Source organism: Natator depressus, chromosome 2, assembly GCF_965152275.1.
Source record: "Natator depressus isolate rNatDep1 chromosome 2, rNatDep2.hap1, whole genome shotgun sequence".
Lineage (NCBI taxonomy): Eukaryota > Metazoa > Chordata > Testudines > Cheloniidae > Natator > Natator depressus.
In genome coordinates, this window is record NC_134235.1 from 7,146,995 (window position 1) to 7,168,605 (window position 21,611).

General features: G+C 45.6%; 1 protein-coding gene across 10 annotated transcripts in view; it reads left to right on the top strand.

Moving 5' to 3' along the window:
• Positions 1–21,611, top strand: part of TSNARE1 (t-SNARE domain containing 1) — a 695,137-nt gene that overhangs the window by 122,053 nt on the left and 551,473 nt on the right. For 2 of the 10 annotated variants that reach the window (XM_074943767.1, XM_074943768.1), the window contains exon 3: positions 20,639–20,709. The exons of the other annotated variants lie outside the window; for them this stretch is intronic. The gene's annotated coding sequence lies outside the window, so the exon portion shown is untranslated. The remainder of the gene's footprint in view (positions 1–20,638; positions 20,710–21,611) is intronic. 10 annotated transcript variants of the gene reach the window in all.

Below are 21,611 nucleotides of genomic sequence, written 5' to 3' on the forward strand. Positions count from 1 at the left end.
CTCACTGTGAATAATCCACATTTTTACTCCCTACCTGGTAACTCAAATAAAAGAACATAAACCTGAGTCTTAGCTTTTTCCCTTTGTTCCTAGGCTTGCCCTGTAGGAACGCTTCAGTCCCAATTTTAACCTCTTTGTCCTGTTGAGTCTAAGTGGATCCACCTGCTGGTATGTCCCAATGGTAACTGCACTGCACCTTCATGCCGCATTCAGACACCTGCTAACAGGATGCATCAACAGCTGTCTAGTGTGTTGATTTTTGTATTGGTTTCCCTAAATGGGGCTGTCACTTGAGTTTGCCCTGCCCAGACCTGATGTCTGCTGGCTTGGGAAGCAAGCCTGCACTGGTAACGTACTCGCTCAGACCTCGTTGCTCGCAACAGTAGACCCCTGTAGGCCACTGGGATATGAAGAGAATAAAGGAGGAAATGATATCTAGGGACTAGACTGACTGTAGCTGGAGATCTGAAGTGGGGGAACGTTACTCTTAGCTAAGATGGAGTTCCCCATAGGGGAAAATTGTGCTAATCTCGTTCCATCTTTGGGAAGCAAACGAAGACAGGAAATTAGATTGTTGGGTTCCGGTTAGATAAGACATTAGAGCAGAGGTATCCAAATCTTGCAGTTCCAAGGGTGGTGTGGGTGACTTGCCAGGAGTGCCAAGGCAGAAGTTAATTTTCATGTTCATTTAAATAATTTTTGAGACAGTTCTTGTATAACAAGTGCAATATTTTCCTAGCCTTATTCCAAATGCTGAAACTGGCTGCTGTGCTTTCATATTTGTAGATCGCTGTATATATGTATTCACATATTTTAATTTCATTCTCACGGAAAACTTGAATGTAGCTGTGTGAGTATATGAATACATGTGTGTGGATATGTATTATGGAGGAGATTTTATGCACTGCTTCCAACAGAGATGGATTTATCAAGATCAGCTGCTAATGGATAACGTCTTCTCTGTCAGTAGATGCACTTTTGAGACACAGCCTTGGGACAGTACGCACACATTCACCTCCTCATCAAATCGCTCCCTCATGCATATACATTTAAAAAAACCCCAAATCCGGAAAACGAAGACACAGAAAGCTCCATTCTGAAGCAGTCAGGGTTGCAACACACACAACATACCGCAGCACCAAGCATCCATAACAGTATTGGGAGGGGGAAGATTAGTGAAGAGGTGTGTGTAGAGTGGAGGGTTGAGGCTGTGGTGTATTGGTTGTGGTTGCAGCAAAGTGTGCGCCTGGGGAGGGGAGAGTAGAGGATACGTACTTGTTAGGTGAGTTAATTCTTATTTATTTGCTTTTGTTGCATGTGTAGCAACTGTAACTATTTCACACTTAAGTTCCTGTGTTTAAAAAAAGTGTGTTTATTGTAGGCATAGTGGGTAAAATTGACAGTATAATATGTCTCTGTGTGTACGTGTGTACGTGTACACGCACATACACAGTACACACACACACACCTATCTTAAAACAACTTTGAAGTTGCAAAGTCAAGGACTGAAAAGTTAGGGAATGCCTGACTCAAAGGGTGTGTGTGTGTGTGTGTGTGTACTATAATCTTTCGTACAATGTTTACAACAGTGATTTTAATTCAAGGGATTCCATGCCTCCTGTGTAATACTAAGGCCATGGCTACGCCACAAGGCTTTTAGCAACACGTCCGTGCCGCTAGAGCCGTCCCGCTAGAAGGCACGCTACGTAGCTGCTGTTTGTCGGCAGGAGAGCTCTCTCCCACTGACAAAAAATCTTCCACCCTCCACGAGCGGCTGAGGCTTGGTCGGAAGGAGAGCGCTCTTCACACCGGCGCTTTTCGTCGGTAAAACTGTTGTCGTTCGGGGTGTGTGTGTTTTATTAACACCCCCGAAAGACAAAAGTTTTGCTGACGAAGTGCCAGTGCAGTCAAACCCTTCATGGCTTTGTTCCCAACTTAAGTGTGACATGCTCGTTGGACTCAGCGAGGGAATGCTGTTCCTCTCTCACCTCCTTTGCCTCCTCATCCTTGTATGTTCGCCTCCCTCCCTGAAGGACAAGAGGCCAATTGCCATAGGCTTTGGCATCTCGATTCCATGCTAACATAGGTGGGGTGCTGAGAACTCTATGGGCTTTCTGTGGCTAAACTGAATCACTGGCTTTCTGAGGCATGGTGACGCAAATCTGCGATCTAGGCTGAGCTGGGAAGAAGATTGCCAGCTCCACCAAAGAGAACGCACCTTTCTGAATGACCCCTTTCCCACACTCCTCAGTTCTGGCAGCAATTAGAGTTTTGTCACCTCCTGTCCTCTTCCTGCCCTGCCTTTCTCAGACAAAGATCATGCCCGCCTCAGCCACAGCCATCCTGAGCTGTCGCATACGTCCCCAAGAACAGTGTGTTTAATGCTGGGGAATCTGTGGGTGAGGGAGGTGCTATGTTGTGGGCTGCTGGTGCTCCGGTTATGTTCAGAGTGGTGGTGGTGGGGGGCTCTCTTTGAAATCTAAACATCCAAAGCGGGTTTGGTCAGCTCATTAGGGCTAACAAATTTGTTATTGGTCTTCGCAGTGTCATGGACAGGGAAGCTTTGAGGCTTGCGGTGCATCAAGATCACCAGCTCCCATGAGACAAGAGCAAAGAGGGAGCTCTGAATTGAAATGGCAACACATTTCTAGAAGATAAATGAAAATAATTTTTAAAATATGCATAGTTAACCTGTGGAACTCATTTCCACAGGATGTTGTTGAAACTACGACGCATACTTTCTGCTTCTGTGTGCTTTTCACTTAAGGGTCTTGACACGTTAGAAACATTTACCCTCACAACACTCCTGAGAGATAGGAAAGCAATATTTTGCTATTCAGTTGATGGTAAAGTAGAGTACAGAATGGTTAAATGGCTAAAGTAACACTGCAGCCGAGTACCAGCATCAGGAATAGTGCACACGGCCCTGACTGCCCTAATTAAGGGTTTGGACACTTAGACGAATAAATATGACATCTGCATTTTACCTTAAACTTGCTGCTGAAGGGCAAAAGGTCAGATAGGCTGTTAGATGGGCAAAAAACAGGTACACACTGCAATCTTGAGGTGTAGCCCTATTTGGCAATGCATGCTATCAGTATTTGAAAAGAGAGCCATTTTGCTTGGAAATGCAGGTCATATGATATGCTTCCGTTCCCTGAGTTGATGAGGTTTTGCTGTCTAAATCAAGGTTCTGGTAAAAATGCTCTCAGTCATGAGTTAGAATATTCTGCAATAATCACTGAAAATTCACTGCTTCAAATATTCCTGCTAGTCAACTGATTTGCTAGAATATTCCTGGAAAGCAAATGCAGTAAGGATGCAGGCCCAGCCAGTGGCCAGCCCTTTAAAGATTCAAGTTTATTTGTGGAAAACTTTTTTCAGTATTCACCCAGAAGTTTTGTCCTCAACTTGCGGCTTCTCGGTTGGTTGTGTTTTGTGTTTTTCTTCAAAGTTCATTTAAGATGATATGGCTAAAGGGGGACTTTGGTAACCTTTAAAACTGCCATTTAAAGTACAGTTGTAATCAGAAAAGTGACTCTGCAAGTGACATTGTGGCACAAGGTCCAGTATTTCTTCTCTCAATGTCGTCCCAATGTGCTCAGTTTACTATATACAAAAAACTGATTTTTGGTTTTTTCCCTAACTAGCAGTGCTGCAAACTCAATCTGGAGAACTGGCTGCTCTTTCTGTTTTACGTTGTCACCGGTGACAAAGATTCAGCAGTCCGAACTGAGCTTGACAGTTCTTTTGATGAAGTGTGAGGCAGAACAGACTCCCATCTCACTGTTCCTGATGCTTTTGCGGTGCTAATGGGAGCTGGACCTTGTTTTGGTCAGGAAAGGTAGTGGCGCTGACTCTGAGACACACAGGGAGCAGATGCATTTGGTAAGATGGTGTTATTTTTACATAGTCCCTCTTGTGTTATCTGATGCACCTCCAGAGTTATCTGTAACCAGCGAGGTTGGGTGACTTGTTAGTGCTCAAATAGCTGTATGTTCTGAGACACTCACCTGTACAAAGGAATTCCATATGTTCTCAGATTGTTTCTTTTCAAATCAGAGCACTGCCACCCTCTGTCTATATAGCGTATTGGCCAAACACCTGGAATCATCTTATGTCATTGTGGTGGGGTAGGCCAGAGCAGCTGCACAGAAGGGCAGTGAATCAGGAAAAGGCCTACTGGGAGCCAATCAGGGCCAGTATTACAGCCAGCCAATCAGTGCTAGGCTAGGCCCTATATAAAGCTGCCCAGGAAGGAAGCAGGCAGTCTGTCCCAGACCTTCATGGGAGAAGGTCGGTCTCCTGAGCAGGAGACAGGCAGCTCGGACAGAGCAGTGCTGGGCAGGCTCGGGGAGCATAGAAGGGCTCCGGCCCAATACCTGCCAGATTGCGGGCCCTGATAGAAAGGGCCTAGAGAGTGCAAAGGGCCAGAGGGGAAGTGGCCCAGGGATAGTTAAACAAGGGGAGAGAAGGAAGGCAGGGAGGCTGCCACTAGAGGGTCCCTGGGTCGGGACCCAGAGTAGTGGGTGAGCCTGGGTCCCCCCCTTCCTCCTTGTACAGCACCTGGCCGTGGAAGGGTGGCCGTGACAGGCCCTTGAACAGAGGGGCTAGACTCGAGGGGTTGTGGTTGGCCACTGCAGCAGGAGCGAACCTGAAAGACTGCTGTTAACCCCTCTCCCCCGCCCAACCCCCTCCCCCAAGAAGGGGGCGAGTGTGGTGGACTTGGGGGCACTGCTGGAGGGCAGTGACCGGAAGAGGGTGCCACGAGCTGGGAGCAACACGGGTCGAGATGCCAGTCAAGGGCGAGAGACGGACGGGACGCCACCGGCAGAGGGTGCTCCGCATGAACTGAGCTAATTCCCAGAGGTACCAACAGGAGGCGCTGCGGTGGTGAGTCCCAACCCCGTCACAGTCATTTGTCTAGTTTTCCAGCCAACATAACTTGTGCCCAGCCAGGTAAGCATTGTTTACACCAAACTTAATGGTGGCTATTCAGAGTGGAACTGCACTAGGCAGACACTGAAGAATAATAAGACTTTTTAAAATCTGCATGTGCTGCTGAGCATCTGTGCTTTTTGTCCCTGTCCCCTACAGCTCGGTAATAAGTTGGCTTACATATTACAATTGTATTACAAAAACCCTTTTTTCTTTTCTTTTCTCTTCTCTTTTCTCTCTCTTTTTTTTTAATGTGTAATATATTAGACTTGTTCTGTCTCAAAAAGCCCCAGAAAAAAACCATCCAGTTGCTCCTGTCCAATTGTGGGAGGATGCTGGAGAATCTCATTATAGCCGACTGGCTCTTTTAATGTGAAATGTGATTCCATAAATACAACCAATTAATGAAACAGGAAGAGCAGAGCTAGAATGTGCTTCTCCTCCCCGTTCCCGTTCCCTTTGGCTTGAAGCCTCCCTTATGACCGACGATGAGAGTGAGCGAGGGAGAGAGAGTCTGATTGCTTGTATAGTTCAGATGGGGGGCACTTAAAGAAGCTAAATTGTTCTGTGATCTTGGATGGAACCCAACTGGCAGCATCTGGAAGTGCCTTCTTGACAATCCGCAGTACATAGTTAACCTGCTAGTACTCAAGCCATTAAGCTAAAACTGCTCAAGATTAAGTTGTCCGTAGCGGCTGTGAAATATTCAAAGTTATTTGGTTTTTTTGATTAATCCACTTTTATGTTGGTGCTGCTTCATTCTTCTGTGATGCCGCCTTATGAGAGACTCTGCATGAGGTGATACAGATTCGGCTCGGAGGCACGGTTAGGGGACTAATTGTTGGTGATTAAATAAATTACACATAATTACTACACACAGCCCTGTTGGCTGGAAACCTGGGAATGCCAGTAAATTATTTTTTCGGACACGATGGCTTTCATTTGCTCTGCTCTGTCTTTTTATCCTGAGACATAGAGTGGAAGGAGGACACTGGGTAAGTTTAAAGGAAAAGTGTCTCCACTCCCATTGATGTCTGTAGGGTCTGGGAGAGTGCTCTGCATTTTCCTGGGTCTGCTCCAAAGCAGGCAAGCTACATAAGCACTAACACATCTTGCTTTCTTACTTCTCTCTTTTGTCCTCAGATTTTTAAATGATGTGTAACGGTTCTCATATAAATCTGTTTTCCTGCCTAGAATGTAACTAGTGGAAGCTCCAGCCTTGATACACTGAAAACTGGTCTTGACAATGCGATGGAGAATAGACCAATGGTACAATGCTCCACTGGCCCCTGATGGATGGATTTGATGCTCTAATTAATCTTTTCTATCTTTGGCTTCTAGGCCGTTGTATAGACTGTACCATTAAGGGATCTTGCCATTCTGCTGCAGCATGTTCACTTGAACTGAATAAAAGCCTCACTAATAATCATAATTTTATATTTATATGGCCCTCTTCACTTGGCTGGATCTGTAATTCTTCCATTACATACACAAACAGCAGTTTTGTCCTTGGCAGAAACAAAATATCATAAATTGGAGTTACTTTTAATTGATATTTCTAACCTTAATTATGGCAGGTTGTTGGTTCTTCAGACTTTTCCTCTGGAATGAAATACACAGGTAGCGTTTTCACACTGTTGAAAGGCACAAAAATGAAACCCAATACATTCTGTTCTTGTTTGTCAATGGGAAGAAATAGCAATTTAAAATATGAATAATGTAGATGGGATGCAGGAGTTTATGGGAAATGTTGAACCAGTTCTGCTCATTGAAACGAACTGAAAGTTCACTCAGTAAGGAGCCACTCTTTGCTATGAATAAACTGTGAAAAGTGCATTTGGAAATGATTTTTAATGATAAAACTGACGTTTTGGACTCCTGGATGGCCATGTGGGAGCCCAGTATGTACACTACGAGACTGTGAAATGGGACTAATTGCTAATAAAAAAAGAGAAAAAAAAATAGAGGACATTTCTAGAGCATCTTCTATTCTGAAGTTGGTAGGGGTTATATGCGTGTAAGTGAGAGCAGAATTTGGCTTGTTACATATACAGTAAATACTTTGCCCAGTGCTGAAATGCCACCCCTTCTGGGGTGGGAGGATAGTACCTATTTAACAGCATACAGAAACACTATCTAACAGTTTCACATAGGAAGCTTTCCAGAGTGGGAATTTTAGGGAGGTTGAATGGTACTATCCAAGTGGGAATTTGGCCAGGACACTTGAGTTCGTGTCCTCTTTTAGGGAGGAGGAAAAATGTGCCGAGGGATCCTTTTAATGCTCCCCAACTGAAAGTCCCAAGGGACAAGTAGCGGATTGTATGAGTCTCTCCACTGAATTTCTATCTGCTGTGTTGTCGGTTTTCTCCAGGACAGCAATTTCTGGTCAGTCTGTTGGTGCGTTTTGTAGGATGGCATGTTACTGATGCCTTTCTGCATCTTCAGCGAGAGTAGACTGAGTACCCAGCTGTAGATTAGCGTGGGTTGATTATGGTGGCAGATTGAGCACCTAATTATTTGATCCTGGAGCACCTTTTAGCCAGCGTGTTCTGGATTTGGGGCACGCTTGTTGCTAATGCCCAAGATCTTATTAAGAGTCTGCCCGTTAAAACACACAGCCTAGAGGAGTGTTTCTTTTTTCTTCTCTTTCCAGGCATGTCATAGGGTAGAAACTTACTAATTCACCTTCATGAATTTAAATTAAAATGAATTAAGATTTTTTTTAAAATTTAAATATCCCTCTGTCACATTGTGCTAGTGCAGAAGAACTGAGTGGAACAAGCAAGTGGAATGGGAAAGGCTCATTCATGAGCCGAAATTTGATCTAATTAGTGTTACTGAAGCCTGGTGGGATGATTTGCATAATTGGAATGTCAGAATCACTGGTTATTACCTGTGTAGGAAGGAGAGAGTTGATAAAAATGGATGTGTGTGTGAGGCAGTGACACTCTCCATTAAAGACACCATTACTTGTTTTAAAGTCACTGATAACTCAGGAGAACAGGATCTTGAAATCATACGTATAGGCAGAGGGTGAACCATGGGCTTGGGGAGGCTAGCCACTGGCCCAGCCCTCCTCTTCTGCCTGAGGCTCTGCCCCTCCCACCTCCCTTCCCCCACCTGAGCCCAAAGCCCCTCCCCCACACAACCACCAGTCCCGCCCCCCCCATATGCCCAAGCATCCCGGGCGGCCTGACCCTCCGAAGCCCCAGAGTGCCAAGCAGGCAGTGCCCCCCCCCCCCCGAACACTGGGCGGGCGGCACAAGCACTGGCTCCAGCCACCCAGAGTCCCTGGCTGCAGGCCGGCCCCAGCCCCAGCCATGGGGGAAGAACTGCAGAGCGCCGGTGAGAAGCAGGAGGGAACCTGCGGGCGGAGCATGGGCGGGACCACATAGAGCTGTTCGGGGAGGCACAGCCTCCCCTAGCCTTTCATACCGGCCACCCATGATCATACGGATCAGTGTGCTAACTAAACCCAAGAAAGAGGTACTGGCAAGGCTGTGTTATAGACCACTGAATCAACCGGAAGAACAGGATGAGTTACTCCGCAAGCACCTCTCTGTAATGTCTGGAAAGAAAAACTGTGTTATATAGGACTTCAGTGTGGGAGATGTACGCTGGAGGTCTCATGCAGGCAGTAGTAAAACATTATTTAGAGTTTCTAAAAAATATCGATTTTCTGACACAAGATTTTTCACCCAACATGAGGTAACTCTATCTTGAATCTCATTATGACAGATAAAGATGAATTGATCTCTGGGCTGGAAATTGCAGAGGGACCAACGATCATGACCTGATCACATTTGATATGAGCAAAGAGAAGACAGTCCCAGTGAGTTATGTGTATACCCGGTGTTTGGCCAATGTACATGGCAGAGGGGCATTGCTGGCACATGGTGGCATATCTCACATTGGTGGATGTGCAAGTGAATGAGCCTCTGATAGTGTGGCTGATGTGATTAGGCCCTACGATGGTGTCCCCTGAATAGATATGTGGACACAGTTGGCAACGGGCTTTGTTGCAAGGATAGGTTCCTGAGTTAGTGTTTCTGTTGTGTGGTGTGTGGTTGCTGGTGAGTATTTGCTTCAGGCTGGGGAGCTGTCTGTAAGCAAGGACTGGCCTGTCTCCCAAGATCTGTGAGAGTGTTGGGTCGTCCTTCAGGATAGGTTGTAGATCCTTGATGATGCGTTGGAGAGGTTTTAGTTGGGGGCTGAAGGTGACGGCTAGTGGCGTTCTGTTATTTTCTTTATTGGGCCTGTCCTGTAGTAGGTAACTTCTGGGTACTCTTCTGGCTCTGTCAGTCTGTTTCTTCACTTCCGCAGGTGGGTATTGTAGTTGTAAGAATGCTTGATAGAGATCTTGTAGGTGTTTGTCTCTGTCTGAGGGGTTGGAGCTCTACGATACAACCTCATTTGTTCCACCACTTCCCTTCACATCAGGCACACTGTCAGAGGCTCGTTCACCTGCACATCTACCAATGTGATATATGCCATCATGTGCCAGCAATGCCCCTCTGCCAAGTACATTGGCCAAACCGGACGGTCTCTACGTAAAAGAATAAATGGACACAAATCAGACGTCAAGAATTATAACATTCAAAAACCAGTCGGAGAACACTTCAATCTCCCTGGTCACTCGATTACAGACCTAAAAGTTGCAGTTCTTCAACAAAAAACCTTCAGAAACAGACTCCAACGAGAGACTGCTGAATTGGAATTAATTTGCAAACTGGACACCATTACATTAGGCTTGAATAAAGACTTGGAGTGGATGTGTCATTCCACAAAGTAAAACTATTTCCCCATGTTTATTTCCCCCCCGCCCCCCACGGTTCCTCACACGTTCTTGTCAGCTGCTGGAAATGGCCCACCTTGATTATCACTACAAAAGGTTTTTTTTCTCTCCTGCTGGTAATAGCTCACCTTACCTGATCACTCTGGTTACAGTCTGTATGGTAACACCCATTGTTTCATGTTCTCTGTGTATATAAAATCTCCCCACTGTATTTTCCACTGAATGCATCCGATGAAGTGAGCTGTAGCTCACAAAAGTTTACGCTCAAATAAATTTGTTAGTCTCTAAGGTGCAACAAGTCCTCCTTTTCTTTTTGCGGACACAGACTAACACGGCTGCTACTCTGAAACCTGACATTTTTAACAGTAACAACAACGAGTCCAGTGGCACCTTAAAGACGAACAGATTTATTTGAGCATAAGCTTTCAGGGGTAAAAACCCCACTTCTTTTACCCACCAAAGCTTATGCTCAAATAAATATGTTCGTCTTTAAGGTACCACCGGACTCCTTGTTGTTTTTGTGGATACAGACTAACATGGCTACCCCTAGATTTTTAACAGTGAGGATGATTAACTATTGGAGCAAACTACTAAGGGAAGTGGTGGAATTCCACTCTCCAAGGTAAATGAGATGCAAACGCAAACCATCAGCATATCAGAAGAATAAACAGTCAATTAAATTTTAAAAATCTTGTCAGTTTTAATAATCCGAAGCAGTGTTTGTGAAATAGGGAAAGACTTTTAAAAATAATGCAATGGACTTGTGTGTGTGTTTGTGCTCATGTGTGCATAACACTGCTCTCCACTGGACAGACCCAGAACAAGTCTGCTATGTTTCCAAGACTCTATACTGCTTAGAGGTAAACAGTGACTCTCTTAGTTGCTCCGCTTTCGAAGCAGGTGAATCGGAATTCTGTTTATCCTGATTGCAACTGTGAAGTGCTGAGTAACTGTGCCCATGGTGAAATCCTAGGTGATCATAGATTTGTTACAATCTCAAAAAATAAATCTCATCTGAGATCACTATTTCAGCTTTTTTTCCACCATTAAACTGTGTTGTGAATTTTTCATGGTTGTGATGCATCCCTCTGTATCCCCCTGTTGCCTAATATCCACATTGCAAGTTCTGTCTTTGTTTAGTTTGTGCTCGGTGCCTCGAACCATTGGGCGTTGATGAGTGCCCATGGCCACTGTGGTACAAAAAATAAACTGGCCCAGGTTGGCTCCAAATTGAGATTCAGTTCGTAGGAAAGGTTTGTGAACCTGTGATGGGGTCCCTCGGGTGCAACCTGGACTGCGGGACTGCTGAGTCTTCCAAACCCACCACCTGGGCTGTCCTTCACACTCTGATGCTCATGTCAAGCTACAAGCCTCTGACAGGCACTGCACTTACACAGCCACTCACAAAAACAACGAGGAGTCCTTGTGGCACCTCAGAGACTAACACATCTATTTGGGCATAAGCTTTCGTGGGCTAAAACCCACTTCATCAGATACATGGAGTGAAAAATACAGTAGGCAGGACAGGAAAAGATGGGAGTTGCCTTACCAAGTTGGGGGGGTGAGAGCTAAAAAGGCCAATTCAATCAGGGTGGATGTGGCCCATTCCCAACAGTTGACAAGAAGGAGTGAGTATCAACTGAGGGAAAATTACTTTTTCTTGTGACCCAGCCACTCCCAGTCTTTATTCAGGCCTAATTTGGTGGTGTCAAGTTTGCAAGTTAAAGCTTATGCCCAAATAAATTTGTTAGTCTCTAGGGTGCCACAAGGACTCCTTGTTGTTTTTGCTGATACAGACTAACACGGCTACCCCTCTGAAACCTACAGCCACCCACAGGCAGGTACACAGTCAGCTTGGTTACATGAATGCTCTCCCAGTCACTCACGAGCCATCAATAGGGAGGCTCCAGCCAGTTCCCCCGAGCTCTAAGCTTTGCACCCCAGAAGTGTACCGTCTTACAGTGAAAGTTCGTTAAGTAGTTCGCCACTCCCTCAGTGTGAAATGGACACACACTTGCCTTTGTAGTCTGAGCTGAGATCCCCGAAGCAGTTCTTCCAAAAACACAGAGTTTTAGGTAAAATATAAAACAGATTTATTAACTATGGAAAGAGATTTTAAGTGATTATAAGTAGCAGGCAGAGAGATTAGAGTTGGTTACTTCAGAAACAAAAATAAATGTAAAAAGAAAAGGAGTACTTGTGGCACTTTAGAGACTAACAAAGGTGCCACAAGTACATCTTTTCTTTTTGCGAATACAGACTAACACGGCTGCTACTCTAAAAAATAAATGTGCAGCCTAAATTCTAATTTAAACAGACTAAGCAAGATTTGAATCAAGCCGTGTCTCATCCTAACAGATGGTACAAGCAGCTTACAGTGCCTCAATACAGAGACTGAACCCTATTCCAGCCTGGGACCAAACTCCCTCGTTGAAAGTCTTTTTCTTCCAGACGATTTTCCAGGTGTTGAGTTGGGGGGGTGGGGCAGGGGAAGGGAAGAGGCAAAGTGATGAAGTCACTCTCCCTCTTTTATACTTTTTTCCAGCTGGCTAGAAAGATCCTTGCTGTGACCTGTGTTAGTCCATAGCATAGGTGCTTTCTCCGAGAAGTCTCTAGGATAGTGGAATGGGTGTGGATGAGCCATTAACCCCTGTCTGGCCGGTGATTGCTACCCCTTTGTTGTATGCCCTGGGTGTTCCTGAATTCACAACATATTTCAGTCACGTATAACAATACTTCATAACTTCACATACAATCCAACAGGATATTAGTGTTGAACAGATCAAGACTTTTAAAATAATTCCTCACTAGGTATGCTTTGTACAAAACACATCATAATTATATGACAGAGGTGAATATGGGGATTCCAGGCTGCTGCTTTGAGGTACAGAGTGTCCCAGAACCTCAGTGAAAACTTTAACAAATCTAGGATGAATTACAGGATTTTCATTAGACCACATGTTTTCAGGCTTGGTTGCAAATATTTCACCCAAAAATATTGCAGGCTTGGTTGCAAATAGTGAAAACCCATGTGCCCTACTTAATCAGATTCATGTGGGTAAGGAAGAGAATATTCTTGGGGGTTTGGAGAATCCCTGTAGTCTGATCACTCTCGTGTCGGGGGGGTGGGGGGTGGGGGGGAAGAAAACCTGGATTTGTGCTGGAAATGGCCCACCTTGATTATCATACACATTGTAAGGAGAGTGATCACTTTACATAAGCTATTACCAGCAGGAGAGTGGGGTGGGGGGAGAGAAAACCTTTTGTAGTGATAAACACCCATTTTTTCATGATTGTGTGTATAAAAACAAACATCTTCTGTATTTTCCACAGTATGCATCCGATGAAGTGAGCTGTAGCTCACGAAAGCTTATGCTCAAATAAATTGGTTAGTCTCTAAGGTGCCACAAGTACTCCTTTTCTTTTTGCGAATACAGACTAACACGGCTGCTACTCTGAAACTCTCATTACAGTGTGTATGGTAACACCCATTGTTTCATGTTCTCTGTGTATATAAATCTCCCCACTGTATTTTCCACTGCATGCATCCGATGAAGTGAGCTGTAGCTCACGAAAGCTTATGCTCAAATAAATTTGTTAGTCTCTAAGGTGCCACAAGTACTCCTTTTCTTTTTGCGGATACAGACTAACATGACTGCTACTCTGAGAAATGTAGTCTGTGTGTATCCTTTTCTCTCATTTTACTTATCACATGGGCAGTTGTTCGTAGATTGCTAAGATCAGAAGGAGCAATGGCATTCCTTTACTCTGATTTCTTGCAGAACACAGACCTTGAAATGTCAACAAGTGGTTTATTCATCAAGCCCCTAATTTTTGGGTGAGCTACAGCAGATCATTTAGAAAGACATCCAGTCTTGGTTCAAAGACCTCAAGTGATGGTCTACCACATCCCTTGGTGAATGTTTGCAGTTGTTAGTTTTCTTCAGTGTTCAAAATGTGCATACAATTTCCCTTTTGATCTTTGCTGACTTCTGCTTCCGGCCACTGGATATTGTTATCCCTGGTGACATAAGGAGTAAAAAATATTTCAGTGCAATGTGATTTTTGAATTGAGCTGAAGTAGGGAGAAAGGAAAAAGCTATAAAGCTAGAATTAGGAGCTTTTAAATAGCTAATACATAGCACTTATATTCTGCATCAGGGCTTAAATATCTTGGTTAAATGGCTCAATCAATAGAGTTCCCTCCCCCGATCATATTGATTGTTATGTTTAAGACAGAGATTTCATATTATTCTTGTCTCTGTGTTAGGCGAGCAAGAAGTTGTTTTAAAAAGTTCAGTTCTAAAATGTCATTCCTGATTGAAAATTTTTTATGAAATGTTAATTTTTTGGGGGTGGAGGGTTGTTTCTGTGGGAGATGGCAGCTGTGTGGAACACGTATTATCGATCCTTGGAAAGTGTGGAAGAAAAATCCAGGCTTTGTACAAACCTTAGAAGCCTTTTTCTGTCTCTTATTTACCATATGTCATGTCAAGTAATTGTAAGCTTTATGTATTATCTCCTTTGTTTATAAATATTTTTCTTCTGCTGTCCTTCCCTTTTTAGTGCACAGAACACTCCTGTAAACAAGATGGTACATCTTTAAAGCTCTTGAGTGGCAGAGGAAGGATAATAAGACTAAGAAAAATGAACTCTCTCCAGACCCTGCGAATGGCCTGAACTAAACAGAGCACATGGTGACTCACATACGTTTGCTTTGTAGTGGCAATTATCAGAACCAGGGCAGTAGGAACATGCGAATGCGGAGGTTAAAGGGCTACTCTTTGAAAAAACACTCCTGAACACCAAATCCAGAATAAGGGCCCAGTCATGTGAGGTGTTGAGCACCTTCAGCTTCCTTTGGCTTTCTTGTGGTATAAGGCCTCCATCTTGTATGGTGTCTTTTATTTAAAAATGGAACCCGGAATTAAATAACAATAGAGGGAGCTGGAAATGAAGAGGCAAGGGAGAAGCGAGATGCTTTCAGCTGAGATTTGCAATTAGATGGAGCGTTTGGGTGTTTGGCTCTGAGGAGAGATGCAGAGGAGAAGGCACTTGTCCTGAGAGTGACAAGAACGTGTGAGGTCAAAGAGACTAGTATGAGCAGAGGGAGTTGGGATGGGAATAGATGCACAAGGTTCACTTGGATTTGTTAAAGCCTGACTGATTTTTTTAACAATACAAATGGAGTGGAACCCACTGTAAGGGCCATGTCTGACCTTTCCCACAAGTGACTCTTTTAAAACATATAGTAAAATTTTGTCTGAACTTGAGCTTGAAGTGCTCTCTACTCTGAGGCTACTTTTAGCTGATATATTTGATGAAGTCATTTAGGACAGGGGTTAGTACAAAGCATTGTTATCCCTGTGTTTTGCTCTACTTTTCAAAGCACTGGCCTGTTTTAATTAACCCTTGCCGGGCAGGTAAGTATTATCCTAATTTGACAGATAAACTGAGTACAGTGAGGGAAAATGACTTGCCCATGGCCACGGAGGGAGTCAGTGGCAGAGCCGATATTGTAACACAGGTGTCCCTGTCACCCATTTGCGTGGGCAGACCTCCCTGCCATGCTGCCATTATCTATAGGAAACTGTGGTGACAGGTAAGGTACAAAGACATAGACAGCCTGTGTTTGTAGTTTAGCGTGCACCCTCACTTGTTCTAAGTAGAGTTGGCTTCCCAGGTTTTTGAAACGTCTTTGTGCCCATCGAGCACCCATGATAGCTATGAGCCATGAGGATGTGTGGATGGAAGAGGAAATGTCTCATTTTTCCTCCTTCCTCTCTGACTTCCCCCACATGGGAAGCATGTGTCCTTGCTGGAGAATCCAGTGCTTGAGGTGGAAAGGAACCTTCACTAATTTAAAGCTGCCTATTTACTCATTTAGAGGGAAGAAAGAGGGCAGCATTCCTGGCTTCTCCCAGATCTTGCCGGTGTAATTTCCATGGTGCCGTTACCGCAGTGTCAGGTGTGGGACAGGTGGGTTCAGGGAAGGGGATAAAATGTGTGGGGCAGTTTTGTTTATGACATAGGAAGAAGTCAGGTTAGAGTAAGGGTTCGTGGGGCTGAGAGTCAGGGCGTAGACCAGCTAGCAAAGCTCAGCCTTCTCCCACCCCGCTCTGACCTGCCACTCACCTCTTCCCATACCCTCTGAGGGGCTCTTCCACCTGCTTTCCCCTGGAGCCGACAAGCTCCTTGCCAGGGCTGGTTCAGACAATGCTGCCAAACCTGCAGGCACAGAGTGGCCTGGGTCATGAGAGCTCCGCTCACACTGGCAAGCTGGTGCCACATGGCATTGCTCCGAGCTGCTTGGGCTGGCAGCCCGTAGCCCTTTCCAAAACTGCACCATTTGTGGGTATGTTCCCTGCTGACTCCCCCTCCACACCCGCCTGTTAGGGCCCAGCACTGGGGCCTTAGTGTCGGGGAGCAGGCTGCACACTGAATCGCGGGCCTTGGCATACAAGGGGCTGCTCAAATGGCTTTGTAGGGGGAGTGGCATTGCTTGAACTGACTACACCCCGGCATTCGGCATTTCTGCCTTGCTCTGTCAGCTGCTTTGTGCTCAGGGCACTGAGCTGAAGTGGGCTGATGGCTCTTGAAATTCAAAGCCCTGACTTGTTTTCACTCATGCCCCTCTGGATCTGGGAGCTCGGGCTGTTCTTCCCTCCCCTCTGCAGTTGGCTCTGCAGTAGAGCCCCTCTGGGGAATCAGGACTCAAGGCCCCCCTCTGTGTGTCCCCTTTAATGTTGCACCCTGCTTCTGGGGAGCAAGGCCAGCAACGAATATGGTGTTGCCAACCCCAGACATTCAAAAATCATGAGTCAGGCTCACCAAAGATCATGAGATTAGCTTTAAAATCATGACATGATGTAAACATACCAGATTTGGATTCTCTTTATTTGCCTTCCGCTTTTGGAGCCTTTAGGGTGCACTGGGGTCACATTTTAAAGCTTTCTCCACAGCCATGAGGGCTAGAAATGTACTTTTTCTTTAAGAATTGAAGGCTGAAATCATCCCATACCCACTTGACTCCAGGTGCTGGGGCTTTAAGGAAAACAATAATGATCATGAGACTCATGACAAAATCATGAGCATTGGTAGCACTGTGAATGGGATTAGACTGCGGTTTTCTATTGCACTTTTCAGGCCCAAAGCACTTTGCGAAGCAGCGGATTAGATGCTGGTTGAGGCAGCAGGACTGCAGGCAAACTTGGATGCTCAGCAGTAGCTTGCACTCGGCTGTGAATATCTGGATGTTTTATATTCACAAACTCAGGTATTAGATGGAAAAGATGTGAGGACAGGACAGTTCCTAGTGGGACACTGTTCGGCGAGCATCTTCAGGTTCCCTGTCTTTTGTCTGGTTTTCTTACCTCTTTCTCATGCTCGCTCTCTCCTTCATTTCTTGTGGGAAAGGGGAAAGGACAACTGACGTAGGCCTCGTGGTAGAAGGGATTTGTAAGCGTGATTTAGTGACTAGGACGCTGGACTTCGGCCACATGGATTCTCTTCCTGCTTCTGCTGCTGACCAACTCTGGGTCTTGACTGGAGTCTCTAGGCAGTACTGGAAAACAAATAAATAGTAATTGAAGGAGGAGAGGACGTGGTAGGCTTGGTCAGGGTGGGAGCTCCTGAGACATCCGTGAGACTGGGAGGAGTGCATGCAGTTAGGCTGGAGACCAAGCAGTGGTTGAGATGGTGAAGAGAGGTGGGAGCTAGGTTATGAAGAGCATTGAAGTCAGGATGGGAAGCTGAAAGGACAGGGGAAGCCAGGGAAGAAGGGACGAGTACATGGGTGGGGTGGCAGGAGCAGTGGACATTGTATTGGAAAATCCTGCTGACAGAAGGCACATCTTGGACAGGGTTCTGCTGAGCTCAGGATAGCTCACTGGGTTCCAAGCTGTGGTCTGCTGATGCGATGGCTTTTTTAGCTGATGCCTTTGAACAGAATCAGGCATTTATTGAGGGCAGGCCACAGAAAGAGGAGTTTAAAACTGGTGGGGAGGGAGGATCCCATTTTGCCCCGGGAAGAGAGAAGTGGGTTGGGAGCCTAAACCTTCTCTTCCCCAAAAACATTCCTCTTAACTCTCATCCCAAATCGCCTGTAAAAGCAGAAGAGCCCAAAAGGTGCGATCAGTGTAATTCCACTGACCATCTGAGGAATAGATGCCCTGTGCTAGGAGGAAACAGGCAACCAATAGCTCTTGTTAGTTCTGCTGTCCTCAACACAGAAACGCCCCAAGCAATTGGAACCGATCATATTGGTTTTGTGAGGTTAGCTTCTGCAGAACCAGATATGGAGCACATGAAGGCTGTCCAAATTGATGGCAGGGAATACTTGGGGCAGAGGGATACAGGGTGCCAGATCTCTCTGGTTAAGCAGAGTGTGGTCCCAAAGACCAGTATGCTACCTGGCCAAATGGCAGAGATTGTGGCGGTGGGCGAATTATGGCAGATTCCTCATACCACTAGCTAAAATCCATGTGTTTTGGGAAGGTTTGGAAAGTGTTTTGACTGTGGGGGTAATAGAACACCTCCTATTTGACCTGCTCCTGGGTAGTGATTTTTTCCGTGTAGCTCAGGTTAAAGTATTTGCCTGCAGCAGGAGGGAGTTTTATGCTGGGACCCCCGAGGGAAAGGGTAAGGTCTCAGGAGCTGCTGAGAGAATGGGAGAGAGTCTCCTTGATTCTTCTGCAGCAGTGAGAAACCACATGCTTCCAGTGGGAGGGTGGTTGAGACCAACTCCTGCACTGCAGCTGGAGGCAGCACCATATCAGGAAGAGATGAGGGTGTAATGCCCGCCAGGGAGAGAACTGTCCAGGTTGTTAGCTGCCAGCAGCTTGCAGCTGAATCAGAGGCAAAACCAGGTCTAGGGAGCATAGAGCAATGTGTCCCAGAGGAGAGCCCAGAGAAGGGGCAGGGGATCTCAGAATTCCTGAGGTGGGTGAGGATTCCTGTGACTCTGTAACCCAGGGAAGCAGTGTGCTTCCAAGTATGGGAAGGGCTGAGACTAGCTCTTTTCCAGCAGAAGGCAACATGCCCTCCAGCGCAGGGGCAGGAGAGGTGTCCTCAGTGATTAAGGAAACCATCCCAGTTTTTAGCTGGCAGAGTTTTGCAGCTGAACAAGAGACAGAACCCTTCCTCGGGAGCACAGAGGAATGTGTCTTAGGACGGGGCCCAGAGGAAGAAACTGAGGAAGGACTAGTGGGGGTACAGGAATGTCTCCTCCCTAGTCATTTGGGGCAGGATGCCCAGGACACTCGGAGTATGGCTGGGTCAGCATCTGTGCACCCAGGCAGTCAGCCTGTGACCCAGCATGGTGTGACTGACTGCGTGGAAGGGAGCAGTCACAGCTGACTTCTCAGGGACAGAGAAAGGGGTGGCGGAGGGCACCCCAATCCAGGTCCCAGTTTGTCAGGATGCTATTTCTGAAAAGTTTTTGGAAGGTAACTGTGTCTCTTTACATCAAGCTGCAGCTCCAAAGCGTGGGACAGCAGAGGAGTTGGGACCAGGAAATTGCCAGGGGGTCGTTTGTGAGAACAGAAGTGACCCATCTGACAGAGAAGGGGGTGTTTTCCCACAGGCTGGTGAGACACAGAGAGCAGTTATGGGAAAGCTGCTGGGGAAAGGTGACTCTGATCAAAGGGTAAACACACCTAGCCCACAGAGCACAGGTCATAGTCCCCTGGGAAAAGGGGGCAAGGAAGGACTCAGTTCTAGGAGGGGGAAACACCGGGTAACCCCAAAAGGGGAGCTGGATTTTCTACATATGTACAGTCCTGGGGTTGGGAGACTGCTCCCCAAAGGGCCAGCCAATGTGCAGGATCCCCCTGGACCCTTATCTTGCCAGACCCTGATATAGCAAAATGCCAGAAACATGATTAAATTAAGAGCCCACACAGAAGGGAACACTGGAGGGAAAGAAAAGCCAGTAACTGATTACATGGGAGAGAGTCAAAGGACACCATGGGTAATGAACAAACTAACCTCAAACTACATTATCTGAACAGAGGGCATGGTATCATAAAGATACTAGTAAACACCCATCTGTGATAAATTTTTTTGGTATTAATGTTAAGTTTTGGGATAAGAATTTTGGCATGGATGTTAAACCTTCTGGTAACGCTAGTTCTCAGTTAATACCTGTGAACAGATTTACAGCTGATCACAGTAGAGAAACCATAACAAACCTGGTTTGCTGTGTGTGTGTGAATGGGGAAACTGAGGCACGCTGCCTTGTGGCCTTAATTGCTGGATGCCAAGAGAACTATAACACAAATTGCCTTCAAGCTAGTCAGTGACTAATCCTCTTGCAGTAAACTAAGAGGGGAGGTGTGATGCTCTGTACCTTGGGGGAACACCCTGCACCCCATGTTCATCTTTATAAAATGACTGTGTGGTATCCAGTGCAAAGTTTGTTATGTTGGGTGTCTTCGGAAGGCTCATGATGCACTGAGCATGGTTGTTGTAGTGATGTTAAAGTCATGTAAATAAGGTTATAAGTTATAATTTCATGTATGTAGTTATGAGGCTGAAAGTGTATCCTCATGGCTTAAAATAAGCCCAGGCAAAACTCTCCAAGAACAGAGAGGCAGTTCACACCTCCTCAGGGCATGGATGGGACAAACCCAGCCCAGCCTCACAGGAACAATGGATGCTGGCCTAAGCAGCAACAAAAGAATCTGTTAGACACTTGAGGGAGTCACCCCCTTCTTTTGGTCAGTATGGGACTGCGTGAATGGGGAAACTGAGGCACGCTGCCTTGTGGCCTTAATGGCTGGACTGCTTGAGATGATGCTCACCCGACTCTGAAGGGGGGGGGCAAAGCCAAGAGGGAAGAAAGGACATGATAAAAGGGAGAGACGTTTGCCATGCTCCTCCTCTCTTTTCTACCTCCATATACAGACATCACCACCAAGTGACTGAAGTGCTGATCAAAGGGGAGAGCCTGGCTGAAGAGCAACCACCAGCCTATGGTGAGAAGCATCTAGGTTTATAAGGACATTGAAAGTGTTAAGATCAGCTTAGAATGCGTTTTGCTTTTATTTCATTTGACCAAATCTGACTTGTTATGCTTTGACTTATAATCATTTAAAATCTATCTTTATAGTTAATAAACCTGTTTGTTTATTCTACCTGAAGCAGTGCGTCTGGTTTGAAGCATGTCAGAGACTCCCCTTGGATAACAAGCCTGATACATACCAATTTCTTTGTTAAATTGACGAACTCATATAAGCTTGCAGCGTCCAGTGGGCATAACTGGACACTGCAAGACGGAGGTTCCTAGGGTTGTGTCTGGGTCCGAAGATAATGGCTAATGTCATTCAGTTGTAAGTAGCTGGGAACAGCTTAGATGCCAGAGGCTGTGCGTAAACAGCCAAAGAGTGGGGGTTCTTACACCAGAGCAGGATAAGGCTGGCTCCCAGAGTCAAGGGTTGGAGTGACCTAGCAGATCACCAGTCCAGATAACACCAGAAGGGAAAGTCACACACATACCCACAGTTTTTTCTGTTTGCTGGTCACCTTAAATCCACACTCACTTAGAGTCCCAAAGCTGTTCCAGTAAACAAAAACAGCAGGCATCTCAAGCTGTGACCTAGAATTTAATCTGTCATCCAAGATTTACTAACTTTCCATGCAGTTAAATTCTCCTTTTACTGCATGTGTTTAGTTCATCTAGTGCTATATTTACTACAATAGATAATATGAAAGGTCTTGTACGTGCTGACATAAAAGGAGATTTTTGTTCAGAGTTGTGTTCGCATAAAAGAAGCGCTGTGGTAGGAGAGATACAGTGACTGTTGTAAACTTCCATTATCAAACAAAGGTTTAATGTTGTACTGAGATCAGAGGGAAAGATAGATGTGTGTAATATAAT